The following is a 14,079-nucleotide window of genomic DNA, read 5'->3' as shown; positions in this document are numbered from 1 at the left end:
AGGACAAGAGTAGTGCCGATTTAAAAAAAAAAAAAAAAAAAAAGCAATAATGGAAGCAAAGTTTCTTATGTCCATCCCCTGCCGCTGTCATTTTTAGTGGTGCATGGTACCCATCGCTCTTGGCTGCTTTCTCCTTCTTCCTTTTATGTGTCAACCTTGTAGGAAATGTCAGCTCAGCCAGTCACTGGGTGAGGCAAATCACCACTGTGGCTTGTGATTGGCTAAGCAGACATTTTTTTGCAGGGTCAACATGTCAAAAAAGGAACACAGGAATCTCTTCTCAGCCTTTAGGCTAAGATCAAGTGTAGTATCTGTTCTTATTAGTTTAATAGCTGATATGTCCCCATCTGGGTACGATATATTAAATAGATTTTTAGAACAAGGAGATGGGAAAAGAGCTTGCTCTCTCTTGTCCAGGAATGATCTTGTGTTTATCAACAAATATAGGATTGACACCCATATGCAAAGATGGATATATACCATACTCAGTATAAAAAAACAAGTTAAACAGAAGGGGGCCCAGTTCCGGCCCTTCGGGGTTCACCACTTACACCACTTGAGGTACCGAGGACTATTTAGAGTAGCAATCATTGACCACCACTCTCTGGGTACGATTATTGAGCCAGTTTTTAATCCAGTTACAGACTAAACTTTATATACCCATAGACCTTAATTTACCCATCAGATGTCCATGAGGGACAGTATCAAACGCTTTTGCAAAATCTAGGTACACTATATCCACAGCAACCCCATTATCCAGACTTCTACTCACCTTTTTATAAAAACATATTGGGTTGGTTTAACAGCTTTTGTCCCTAGTAAAACCATGCTGGTTATGACTTAAAACACTTATTACCCCCTTATAGATTCCTTAAATATAGTTACCTGGAGAAGACCTAGAGCCCTTTTTGAAAATTGGAACTAGATTTGCCTTACGCCAGTCCCTCGGCCCAATACCAGTCACCAAAGAATCACTGACTATTTTGTACAAGGGTTAAAAAAAATTACACAACTGAGTTCCCTAAGAACTCTGGGATGTAATCAATCAGGTCCTGGAGCTTTGGTTACATTCAGTTTAATAATTTATCTTGGACCATATCTATAGTAAGCCACTTAATTACTGTCCCTGCCCAACTCAGCACTGGTCCAGCCTACCTCATCATAGTCCCTGCCCACCTCAGCACTGGTCCAGCCTATCTCAGCACTGTTCCCGTCCACCTGAGCACTGGTCCAGCATACCTCAGCACTGTCCCTGCCCACCTCAGCACTGGTCCAGCCTACCTCATCACTGCCTCCGTCCACCTTGCCTCCATCTTCTTTTGTAATTACAGAACTGAAGAACCCATTCCGTAACTCTGCTTTCTCATGATCCCCAGTAATGAACTCCCTGTCCCCATTATTTAGGGGTCCTACAATGCAGTGAACACATTTGTTGAGCTGTGTAAATTATTATTATCTGGCCTGGCTATAAAAGTTGAGGTTTTTCCGTCATTTTTCACTTTGATTATTTACTTTCTATGTTGTAGCGGGCATTAACAGTGTGCAATAGTTACAAATTTCTCCTATTAATGTGAAAAGGCCTCTGGCACCTCTAATTTTAACTCTCTTGATGGTGACGGTACTTGCAAACTATTCTCCTGAACATTAACCCCCTAACTGCTGTATGGTATCTAATTGTGTATCTTTTTTTTCTTCATTTATCCACACTGAAAACTGCTTTATCACTTTTTACAAAGAATTATTACATATTATTTTTCTACCAGAATGATTTTGTTTCCAAAGTGTTAAATAATGGATGGCATCCAAGGATTTATTTATTTTGTTTCATGTACTGTCTTGAACAGCACAAGGCAGTGCCCCTGCTATCAAATCTGCTTCTAGTTTTAGAATTATCTTAGACTAATCCTGACTACTCTGGACCCCCCTCCTCATGGTGTCATATAGCAGAGAGTTCCTCCGTGTTCCATCGTGGGGTTAAAGTGTCCGACCTCATGAAGACATCTGGCAGAAGCTGTGGGTGTTGGCTGTGGCAGATCCTAGGTTCGTACCAGTCTCTACAAGGGAGCTGTCACGCCTGCTGATTTATCATTCCATAATGTCATGGGATATGGGATGTTGAAATTGTGGCGAGAATGTGAAATACCAAAAACATGAAGTTTATGATTTAGAGACTGGGGAGGATCACTGGCCCCTCTCTCCATGACTTGGAGATGTTAGGCTCCAAGACCTCTACTATTTGTCTGTGTATCTCTGATGTAGGAAGCGTAATATTTATTACTATTAGTAATGCATGTTTAGCTTCACTATGTATATCCTATCTAAAAAAACGTTATACTGGTTTACAATATATAGTCTATCTATCGATCTAAACCGTGTGGTGTGGTGCTTCAAGATATTTCATTGTATGATATACAGATTGTAATTTCTGAATAAAGACCCGTTTAAGGGTGCCCTCACACATTTTTCCAAACTCCAAAAAAATGCCGGAAAAAAATACGCTTTTTTTTCATGCATTTGCATTTAATCTGGCATTGTTTTGCACTTTTCTGTGGTTTACGCGTTTTTTGGGAACATATCATAAACTTCCATTGACTTCTAGCTAACAATCTTGCCGCTGGGGTTTTTGTGCAGAAAAAAAAAAAAAAGCGATGGCGTTTTTATTGGAGTTTTTCCCAGATTTTAAGGCAGGGCAAAGCCAGCATAAAACGGTGCTCCGGTGACTTTTTATTTTTCAAATTGGTTGTAGAAAGTTACACAGATTTGTAAATTGTTTAAAAAATCTAAAGTCTCATGGCAGTGTTCATTGGGTGGCATGGCCCTTGTACTGTTCATCTGGTACCTGTTGTTCTATTTCTGGCTCTGATCCTAGGCTCCATTCCAGACTGTTGCTGTATAGTTTTCTGGCCTGTTGCATCCTGACCACTCTTCTAGTGGTGATACTTGGCTCTGTTCTTGAACAACAAGTGCATCTGAACTACTTCTGTCAATCTCTTATTATTATTCATACTGCCACCTAGAGATCTGCTTGCAGCAAAGTCCATATTTGTGAAGGCTAGGGATGATGACTAGAGAATCTGTACCCCAACTTTGACAGTGCCGAAGGGATTATTGCTTAGAGAATAAATATCTCCAGTACACGATTGTCCCACTACTCTTATAAACGATGTGTGTAAGGGTCCATTTACACAGAAAGATTATCTGCCAAAGATTTGAAGCCAAAGCCAGGAACAGACTATAAACAAAGATCAGGTCTAGAGATGAGCGAACCTCGAGCATGCTGGAGTCGATCCGAACCCGAACTTTCGGCATTTGATTAGTGGTGGCTGCTGAACTTGGATAAAGCCCTAAGGCTATGTGGAAATCATGGATATAATCATTGGCTGTATCCATGTTTTCCAGACAACCTTAGGGCTTTATCCAAGCTCAGAAGCCCCAGCTAATCAAATACCGAACGTTCGGGTTCGGATCGACTCGAACCCAAACACGGTTCGCTCATCTCTAATCGGGTCATAAAGGAAAGCCTGAGATTTCTCCTCTTTTCAAATCTATTACTGGCTTTGGCTTCAAATCTTTGCCAGCTAATCCGTCAGATAATCTTTCTGTGTAAATGGACCCTAAACTGTACGTTTGTAGCCAGAAATGGGGTCAGATCCCACAATGCGATGTAGAAGACCACAGCACAATACCCATGCAGATGGCCATACTATGGCTCTATACAATGTCAGAGTTGTATAGGACAATCATACAGCACCTATGAGAGTCTGTGGATCTATACTTTACCTCTATAAGCCTTAATACATGAAAATAAAGAATATTTTTCTTTGATACATATGAAAACTATGCCATTTTCCACTGGATGCTACAGTATATTATGCCGGTATTCTTACTAATGGTACAGAGGCAGCATACCACAATGCAGAGTCTCAGTCGCTGTATAGTATGGAAGCATAGGGATATGATCACTGTACAGATTTGGTGAACATGAATCTATTTGCTCTTTTGAGCGGAATATGTGTTGTAATGTAGTAGTTACAGGGATGCTTTATATAATTGTAGATGTACCAGTCACCCAGGTATCACAGTACTGCAAATGGTGATAGTAACATCCCTGTAAGAAACCTTTATAATAACAATTATTCTAATTAAAAGGGAAAGGAAGTCCAGAACAAAATAGATCATCCGGCATATATAGAGTTGTATGAACAAACTACAGAATGTTTAATCTCTGGAAGATCATAAGTGGCAGAGTCTAAACCTGACATTCTACTTTAAGGTTTTCCAGGATTGAGTTGGAAATTGCTCTCTAAACCAGAGCTAATTGGACGTGGAGCATTGAATTTTGTTGTCTGGAAATTGTAGCATTAGTCAGAGTTCAACATTCTTCGTTGTCGGGGTCAGCGATACAAGATCTTCTGTAATATATAAACTATTGCTGCAAATTTCCACTACTTTTTAATTATGGGTAGATTCCAGCCTAGATCTTACGTGTGGGGGGTGATGCTGTATTTATTTCAAGACCATTCTATGTGAATAAATTTGCTGACAAGTGGAATCAGGCCACATCATAAAGTACCTCTTGGATTGGAGTCAACTGTGAAATAGTCACAATCCGCAGGAGCTTTGGATTTCAGAAATGTCCTTACATACCCATTACTCATGTCCTTTTACTAGTCTTTTGCTTGTTGAGGAAGAGTTAAAATGTTACATGATATAATTTTATCCTAACGTAATATGTGTCTATGTTTCTTAGTTTGTTGCAAATGGCTTTTTCTTTAGGGAAGTTTTAACTCTCCAAAATCTACTTAAAACTACTATGGTACAAAAACTGTAAATTACAGTTAGTTTAAAGCAAATGTACCAGGTACAAGTGTAGCATATAAATAGAATGGTAATAGAAAGCCGGTGCCACAGTCCTTATTTTGGTCTATTACCAGGCACCGACCCGGGCTGGAACGCAGCTCCGTTGATTCTAATGGAGCTGTGCCACAGAGGGGTGGGGGTTCCTCCCACTGGAGGAGAGCCAGCCCGCCTGATAATAGACTGGCGACATGCGCGGAAACCGGGCCGAGGTCCAAAAAAAGGGACCTCGGCACCGGCTTCGCCGCGATGTCGCTGTTCTATTGATATGCTACACTTGAAGGGAATGTACCTGACGGTACATTGGCTTGAATCACATAGGACATGGGTTGAAATCTAACCAGGACAAGTTCATGTATTCACAAAGGTTTCCATCCCCAGTTGTCACACACTGCACAAACCTGTGTAGTTATAATGTCGCAGAAATCTATGCCACCCCAAGCTGGCGTAGATTCTAACTACTATTTAAATCTGCACGCAGACATACTGTACTAAATCAAGCCCACAGAAAGCCTTTGTAATGCAATGCTGCATCCTCTTCCCACCCACCTGGCAAACAGTGCAGATCGTTCAAAATTAACCAAGTTTTTCACTCATCTGTGTAACTTTTTTCACCCATCTGTGCCACTGTACTTGCATTGCCAAGACAGGTCCAAAGGAAGAGCACTTTATTTCATGATAGGTATGGAGTCTTTAAAGGAACAGTCCCAGCTTTTATTTTCTATAGACACGTTCCTTCTATCAGGAGACATTACTTCCTCCTGCCATTCTGGTCCTGACACTTGCCCATGTGACTGGCCTTGACACAGTCTGTAACCAGAATTTACCTACCCTATGCATCTCTGTAAGATGCTTGATGTGAGTCTAGTGCTAGTCATGGGGCAACCAGTGGCACTGGAGTGAGAGCAAAGTCTTCCCATACTTATCACCTGCTATATGTCCTGCAGGAAATGTGGTTTTCTTTTCAGTCTGACACAGTGCTCTCTGCTGACATCTCTGTCCGAGGCAGGAACTGTCCAGAGCAGTAGCATATCCCCAAAGAAAACCTTTACTGCTCTGGACAGTTCCTGTCTCGGACAGAGATGTCAGCAGAGAGAACTGCAAAGAAAACACCACTTTCTGAAGGACATACAGCAGCAGTTAAGTATGGGAAGATTTGAGATTTTTAAATAGAAGTAAATTACAAATCTATATAACTTTTTCTTAAACCAGTTGATTTTAAACAAAAAGATTTTCGCCGGACAACCCCTTTAAAGGGAACCTGTCACCCCCCGTACCGGGGTGACAGGTTCCCGACCCCCCGTTAGAGACCCCTATACTTACCTCATCCCGCCGGGTCCCGCTTCTGGATTCGGTCGGGTCCCGGAGATCTCAGCCGCTGCAGCCCGGCGCGCTGAGTCCAACACCCATAGAGAATGACAGGAGAGTCCAGCGCTCCGTCATTCTCTATGAGCGTTGGACTCATCTCTCAGCGCGCGCGCCGGGCTGCAGCGGCTGAGATCTCCGGGACCCGACCGAATCCAGAAGCGGGACCCGGCGGGATGAGGTAAGTATAGGGGTCTCTAACGGGGGTCGGGAACCTGTCACCCCGGTACGGGGGGTGACAGGTTCCCTTTAAACAATTGCTAACAAGCTCTTTTAAAATCAAGGTGAAATCATTTACCATAATACACGGAACAATAGTGGTTAGTTACAGCATGATCATAATTACTGTCGTTATTACAATCCTTCATATTCATATACTCTATAATCCTTCTGATGCCAGCGAATGAATGAAGGATGTGTATACACACTGAAAGACTTGCGAACAATTAACAAGGATTTTATGGTCGTTCAAAACATTCAATCAATGACATATGAGTGAATTTTCCTTAGTTGTTGATCGTTGCCTGCATACACAATAATTATAGCTTAAAGTGTCACTGTCGTGAATTTTTTTTTTGCAGAAATCAATAGTCCAGGCGATTTTAAGAAACTTTGTAATTGGGTTTATTATCCGAAAAATGCATTTTTATCATGAAAAAGCAGTTTGAAGCTCTCCCCCCTGTCTTCATTGTTCTCCTATGGAGAGAGCTAAAGAAAAGACCAAAACAGGACAACAAAGAGTTAATCTACAAATCCCTCACGGGATATCTCTTCTGACCATCACCAGTGACCTGTCTGAGCTCGGATTACAGCTGTCACCCAGCTCCGTGCCTGTAATCCTCTGTTATCTGCTGCCGGCTAACTCCCTCCTTCCTCCTCCCCCCTCCCCTCTCCCTAGAACAGACAGGGTACGTCTCCTGCAACAAGTCACAATTTTCAGATTTTTCAGAGTGGATGAAAAAGAGGAAGGAGGGGGGGACCTGGGAAAAGGCTTTTTACATGCAGATAATGGCAGATTTGGCTAATAAACCCAATTACAAAGTTTCTTAAAATCGCCTAGACTATTGATTTCTGCAAAAAAAAAAAATACGACAGTGACTCTTTAAATCTGAACAATATAATGTTTTTTGGCACAATGATTTAGTTGGAGAATACTAATGCCTTTAAACTCCTATAGTGCCTGCCTATGCTTAAAGGTAATGTTACACTATAAGTGTATGTTCACACGGAGCAAATACGGCGGAATTCCGTCGTAGAATCCCACTGTGCTCAGTGTCCCGCTGTAAGTGAATGAAGGGGTGCGCGCCACTCTCCGTTTAAAGAAATGACATGTCACTTCTCTGAGCGGAAAGCAGCGGCAGCGGAGGAGCATGCATTCTGCCATTGAGATAAGCCACACGAAGAGTTCCGCCACGGAATTACGCCTATTTTACTCAGTGTGAACTTACCCTAAGCAGCATCATTACGGATCCTGTATAAATGACAGCTTATTCTCTCTGCCTTGTGTTCTAGGTGAAAATGGTAAGATAAAATATATATACATGTACATGTCATAAATATTTCATACAAACAGTCCAAATATTTCCTTAATTGTCGCAATAATTGTCGCAGCCTGTATCTTTCCTTTTAGTTATGCGTTATTGTACATTGATTAAATTTAAATTTAAAAAAATCAAGATACTGCACAACTCCCTGTAGGGCAGGATGAGCAAAGCTACTTCAATAATAATAATAATGATGAATAAAGGAGTGTTTTAAGGTATTCACACCAGATCCCTATGCGCCTGATATGCAGCCACCAGCGTGCAGAATGTAGTGCAGGCTGCTGTTAACACGCTGTCCATCACAACTGTTTACTCTGGTAATGACAGTTTAACACATCTGGACTACATACTGCTTTTTGATCTGGACGAGCAGATGCTGTCCACCAGTATCGATGACAAAACCATGCCCAGGGTGAGGAGTTCAAATGGTAACACTGGAAGCTGTTATTGTGTCTTTCTCTATATTATACCACTTTAAGTGTAGGCCCACACATCATATTTTTGGCCACCACAAATCCACTCCACGGGGAGTCTGTGGAAAATCTCTATGTTGTACATAAAACCTCCTTGCGTGTCAATTCCTTCCTGTACAGGGGAAAAGTCTGCAACACGTGAATAAGATTTGTAGAATCTCATCCACTTGCCAGTTAGTGCCTGCATTCTGCTGTAGACGTTACCTGCACAAATCCACCAGTCTTGTTGTAGCACATACCTAGATGAATTGCGATTGTGTCCATACAGCAATGACCGGAATACTGATGGAAGGTCAAAAATATCTGTGGTACTTTATTGCCAGCGTATTCTAGAAATACAATGCATGTGTAATATTTATTTTACTTTCTATAGAACCAATTATTTACAGTGTTGTACTTGAAGTATATTTAGTGTCCCTTAGCAGAACCCTATCCTTACTACCCTTAAACATAATTTCATTCATCCAGTGAACTTGGAAGTGAATATGTAAATTTGAAGAAGGATAAGCTTTAAAATATAACTTTTATTTCTATTAGTAAAATAGGTATCCAAAATAATTCAAAAGGTATATACAAAAGACAACAAAATTCTCCTTGAAGATATATGTATATACTGTCACACAAACCCCACCAATATGATTGTGGGAAGCTCTGACTAATGAGACCAAAAAGTATTATCACCATAAGTCCCTGTTCACACAGTCAGTCTTGTGTACAGTCATATAATGAATGGTAAATACGGTTTCCTGATGCCCAAAAATACCGACAGGCAGGTGCCTCAAAGGTATATATATCGGTAGGGCTATAACCAACCGTTTTCCACAATCTAGGACAAGAAAGTCACAACCATAATGCCAAATTGTCTGGCCCTGTCACCTGGCTATATATGACAATCGAGTCCCCTGTGCATATCACAACACCTAGCCCTACGCGTTTCACACACCCATATGGTGAGATCATCAGGGGCTGGACAGGTGGATATATACTCATATGCAAATAAAAATCAATGTGCAGTGCAAACATTTAATATGACACCACACATACATAACAAAAAAGGATGATGTAGGGCAGAGACCCCCGTAGCTGGGTACTCACTGAACCTTAAAAGTATAGCGTTCGCGGGTAAAGTCCTATGTTGGCAGTGGCTGACACAGGACGTTTATCCACGTAGTGCTATTGGTATATAGGTGAGAATTATTCCATCGATATCCCTACAGGTCTGGTCCTCCGCCCGGAGTTGTCATCCCCCGACTCTGCAGTGTCGGGGGATGACAACTCCGGGCGGAGGACCAGACCTGTAGGGATATCGATGGAATAATTCTCACCTATATACCAATAGCACTACGTGGATAAACGTCCTGTGTCAGCCACTGCCAACATAGGACTTTACCCGCGAACGCTATACTTTTAAGGTTCAGTGAGTACCCAGCTACGGGGGTCTCTGCCCTACATCATCCTTTTTTGTTATGTATGTGTGGTGTCATATTAAATGTTTGCACTGCACATTGATTTTTATTTGCATATGAGTATATATCCACCTGTCCAGCCCCTGATGATCTCACCATATGGGTGTGTGAAACGCGTAGGGCTAGGTGTTGTGATATGCACAGGGGACTCGATTGTCATATATAGCCAGGTGACAGGGCCAGACAATTTGGCATTATGGTTGTGACTTTCTTGTCCTAGATTGTGGAAAACGGTTGGTTATAGCCCTACCGATATATATACCTTTGAGGCACCTGCCTGTCGGTATTTTTGGGCATCAGGAAACCGTATTTACCATTCATTATATGACTGTACACAAGACTGACTGTGTGAACAGGGACTTATGGTGATAATACTTTTTGGTCTCATTAGTCAGAGCTTCCCACAATCATATTGGTGGGGTTTGTGTGACAGTATATACATATATCTTCAAGGAGAATTTTGTTGTCTTTTGTATATACCTTTTGAATTATTTTGGATACCTATTTTACTAATAGAAATAAAAGTTATATTTTAAAGCTTATCCTTCTTCAAATTTACACATTTATAGCGAAGGCTGCCTCTATATTGTGGTTGTGTACTTTAAATACACTACATCCCTTTAGTAACTTGGAAGTGAACTAATATAATATTTATGGAACATGGAAGGAATCTATAGGTTAGAGAAAATTAATTCGATCATCTAGAGAAATCTAGTTCCCAGTCCCTTCCTCAAAGAACTTTTAAAGGGGTTATCCAGTGAAAATCTCTTTCTTTCATATCAACTAGTGTCAGAAAGTTATATAGATTTGTAATTTACTTCTATTTAAAAATCTACAGTCCTCCCATACTTATCAGTTGCTGTATGTCCTGCAGGAAATTATATTTTATTTTCATTCAGACCCAGTGCTCTCTGCTGACATCTCTGGCCGAGACAGGAACTGTCCTGAGCAGGAGAGGTTTTTTGTTTTTTTTTAATTAAAGGTTTTTTTTGTTATAACTGTACAAGCATATTGCTCTGGACAGTTCCTGGCTTAGCCAGAGATGTCAGCAAAGAGCAATGTGTCAGACTGAAAAGATAAAAAAAATTCCTGCAGGACATATAGCAGCTGATAAGTATGGCAAGACCTGAGATTTTTTAAATAGAAGTAAATTACAAATCTATATAACTTTCTGAAACCAGTTGATTTAAAAGGAAAAAGATTTTTGCCAGATAACCCCTTTAAGTAGTGAATTTAGTTTTTTCTTATTTTATCATTCACAATAGATTTTTTATTTGATGATCGTGTATGCTGACTGATGTAAATTTGGCTGGAGTAGTCTTTTGGCATAGGTGGAGCAGGTGTGTATGTGTCCTATGCTGTAGCTAAGGCACACTCCATCGCAGCACAATGAGGTCATTGTTTAACGCCAGCATTCCTACAAAGACCAGATAGTTTAGGCAGCAAGCATGACATCTGGGAAATGGATCCCAGGTGAGAGATTGGAGCCATGTTGTTCAAAGACAAGGCTTTGCATCTGCTTGTCCTATTTATTTAGTGTGCATTGGCTCTTTTCAGTTCCTTCCAAAAAATGTGATGACATATATTGTCACTCAGTATTTCATGTACAAAGACTTAAAACAAATCCTTCCCTTCTTTTGCCAGTAAAGGGTATGCAGGTCTTATCATACCTTTAAGTAGATACAGTATGAATTTTTAAATCCTGCCCATAATTCATACATAATTAGCCATAACATTAAAACCACCCACCTAATATGTGATGGTCCATCATATGCCACCAAAATTACTGTGTCCAGTTGAGGCAAGGATGCCACAAGACCTCTGAAGTTGTCCATTAGAAGCAGGTCCTTTGCATTCCATGATGTTGTGATATAATTTTTCATGGATCAGATGTGATTTCAATGAACTTTGGGTGGCCTTGACCCTTGGCATTCAGATCATTATCCATTTCTTACAGCTTCCTACACTTAGGGCCCTATTCCACTGGACAATTATCGTTTGCATAATTGTTAATGATTAACGATCTCAAACGACCGCTATTGTGAAAGACCTGAAAACATTCACTCATTTCCATGGAACGATAATCGTTACTTATAATCTTAATTGCGATAGTTTTTTCTTCGCTATTTATTCGCTATTGCGTTCGTATCTATTGCGAACGACCGAATGATGTCTTATTCGATGCGAACGATTTGCGAACGTTTTGCGAACGAGCAACGATAAAAATAGGTCCAGGTCTTATAAAGCGATCAACGATTTCTTGTCCAGTCGTTAATAGTTAACTGCATTTCAACCGAACGATTATCGTTTAGATTCGAACGATTTAACGATAATCTGAACGATAATCGTCCGGTGATATAGGGCCCTTAAACTTGAAGAACTCACTGTGCACTTGTTGCCAAATATATGCCATATATCCCTTTGACAGGTGCCATTGTCACAAAATATTCAGTGTTAACATTGACGTTTTTTATTCTATTTATTTAGTCTTAACAATGGCCAAAGTTGTGGTGTTTTGTTTTGTTTTTTTTCTTTTTGCAAAATAAAACAAATATTGCAACACAAAATGTAACCTGAGCATTGCAGCTTTCTCCAATAAGAGCAATATTCAATATTCACTACAGTAACCAAGATGGGATCGATGATTTAAATTCCCAAATATTAGGTGTATTGATTAAAACTACTGAGAAAATACTGTATAACCAGTCATTCTAGTGTAGTACCTAGAGTGTAGTTCCAAAAAGAAAATATGGGATGGCAAAATATTTATAATTATAATTTATATGCAAAATAATAAAAAAAATAAGGGTGGTGAACAGTAATGGTGGAAACAGAGCAGGGGGGGGGTGCTGTTTACCTCTCCCTCCACATCTCATCACCTGTCTAGCCTTCCTCAAGGATTTCCCCAGGGGAAGCAGTGTCAGGCTGCTTCTTAACTCCTCAGTCTGTCTGTAATTCCAAGGGTCCCAAAGTACCAGCCAAGTCTGCCTTCAGATACCACGTAGTGAGTCGGCAGGGACGTATTAGGTCATGAATCTGTTGTTTGGGTATAATGGGCAGAGAGAAACAATTTGCACTTGGTCAGAAACTTCCCAATGCTGTACTCCGTGTGGCACAGGGCATCCTGTCCGTTTGCTGCTATGAACATTTTGAGATCTGCAACTGCATCAGATATGGTGGGGAGGTCAGGTGGAATCCACGGTTTCATTACATTGAAGGTTTTAATATTAATTTGCGTGACACAAAAAACCCTTGCTGTATATTCCCTTAAAATTGAGGATTTTGCAGCTAAGATTCCAATAGTTATATGTAATTTTAATTTGTACATTTCTTCTGAACACAAATCTCCTTTAGGGTATAAACCCACACACCGTATATGCAGCATATTTACTGCTGCGATACGCAGCAAACTCGCAGCAAACTCGCAGCAAAATCGCAGCAGATTAGATCTAAATAACTGAACACAGCATCAAATCTGTACCAACAAATCTGCTGCGTATTTGTTGCATATCTGCTGCATATACGGTGTGTGGGTTTATACCCTTATATAGAAAATACTGATTTCTCTGATTCTGTTATACAAAATTGTGCAGCTATAAGATGGGTAAAAACCAATATGGCTGCAAATACAAGAATTTTTATAGCATTGGCATCACTTATAAGTTCTGTTGTAGAGTGATTTTCTGTATGTAGTACTCTGTTCTTTATTCTACATACAAAATTTATACTTGGCTAATAATGCTGGGTCAACCATGACCTGACACACCCCTTCCCTTCTGTGCTACAGTGAGGCCGGGAAGATGCCAGTGAATGACGTCACCAACCTCTGCCTGTCTGCTCCATAGAAGAGACTGTGCCAGTATTGGATGTCGGCACAGACTCTGCGGTGAGCTTTAGACGTTTTGGGCAATGCTAGGATTTTTACCAAAACCAGAAGTAGGTCATTTCCGCTTCTGGTTTTGCTGTAAATCCAAATACACCGTGTGAACTGAACCTTAAAAAATTATATGGTACATTACCTAAAGACACACAGAGGGGAATTTAACAATAATATGACTGGCATACGCAAGGGATTTTTGGGCAAATTTTTCCTGGTGAAAGCCTGGCTGGCCGGATTTGGGTGGGGCGGGGGTGCAGCAAGTCGGGGAGGAGGCATTGCCACCAGATTTACTAAGAGGCATGTCATTCTTAGTAAAACCGGCATCAGTCTTGATAAATTCTCTTCAAAGGGCCTTTATTATGGCTGCCATTATTTGACAGATTTTTGAAGCCAAAGCCAGGAATGGATTTGAGAAGAGGAGATATCTAAATCTTTCCTTTATGACCTGTTCTCTGTCTGTTCCTGCCCTTGGCTTAAAAAATCTGTCAGATAAA

General features: G+C 40.6%; 1 non-coding gene across 1 annotated transcript; it reads left to right on the top strand.

Annotated features, from left to right (window-relative positions):
- The first annotated feature begins 272 nt into the window (after positions 1-272).
- Positions 273-461, top strand: LOC138781867 (U2 spliceosomal RNA). The gene has a single exon (XR_011361582.1). It is a non-coding gene; the product is annotated as a U2 spliceosomal RNA (small nuclear RNA).
- The last annotated feature ends 13,618 nt before the right edge of the window (positions 462-14,079 follow it).

Source organism: Dendropsophus ebraccatus, chromosome 1 (assembly GCF_027789765.1).
Source record: "Dendropsophus ebraccatus isolate aDenEbr1 chromosome 1, aDenEbr1.pat, whole genome shotgun sequence".
Lineage (NCBI taxonomy): Eukaryota > Metazoa > Chordata > Amphibia > Anura > Hylidae > Dendropsophus > Dendropsophus ebraccatus.
This window is presented reverse-complemented; position numbering and strand designations above follow the sequence as displayed.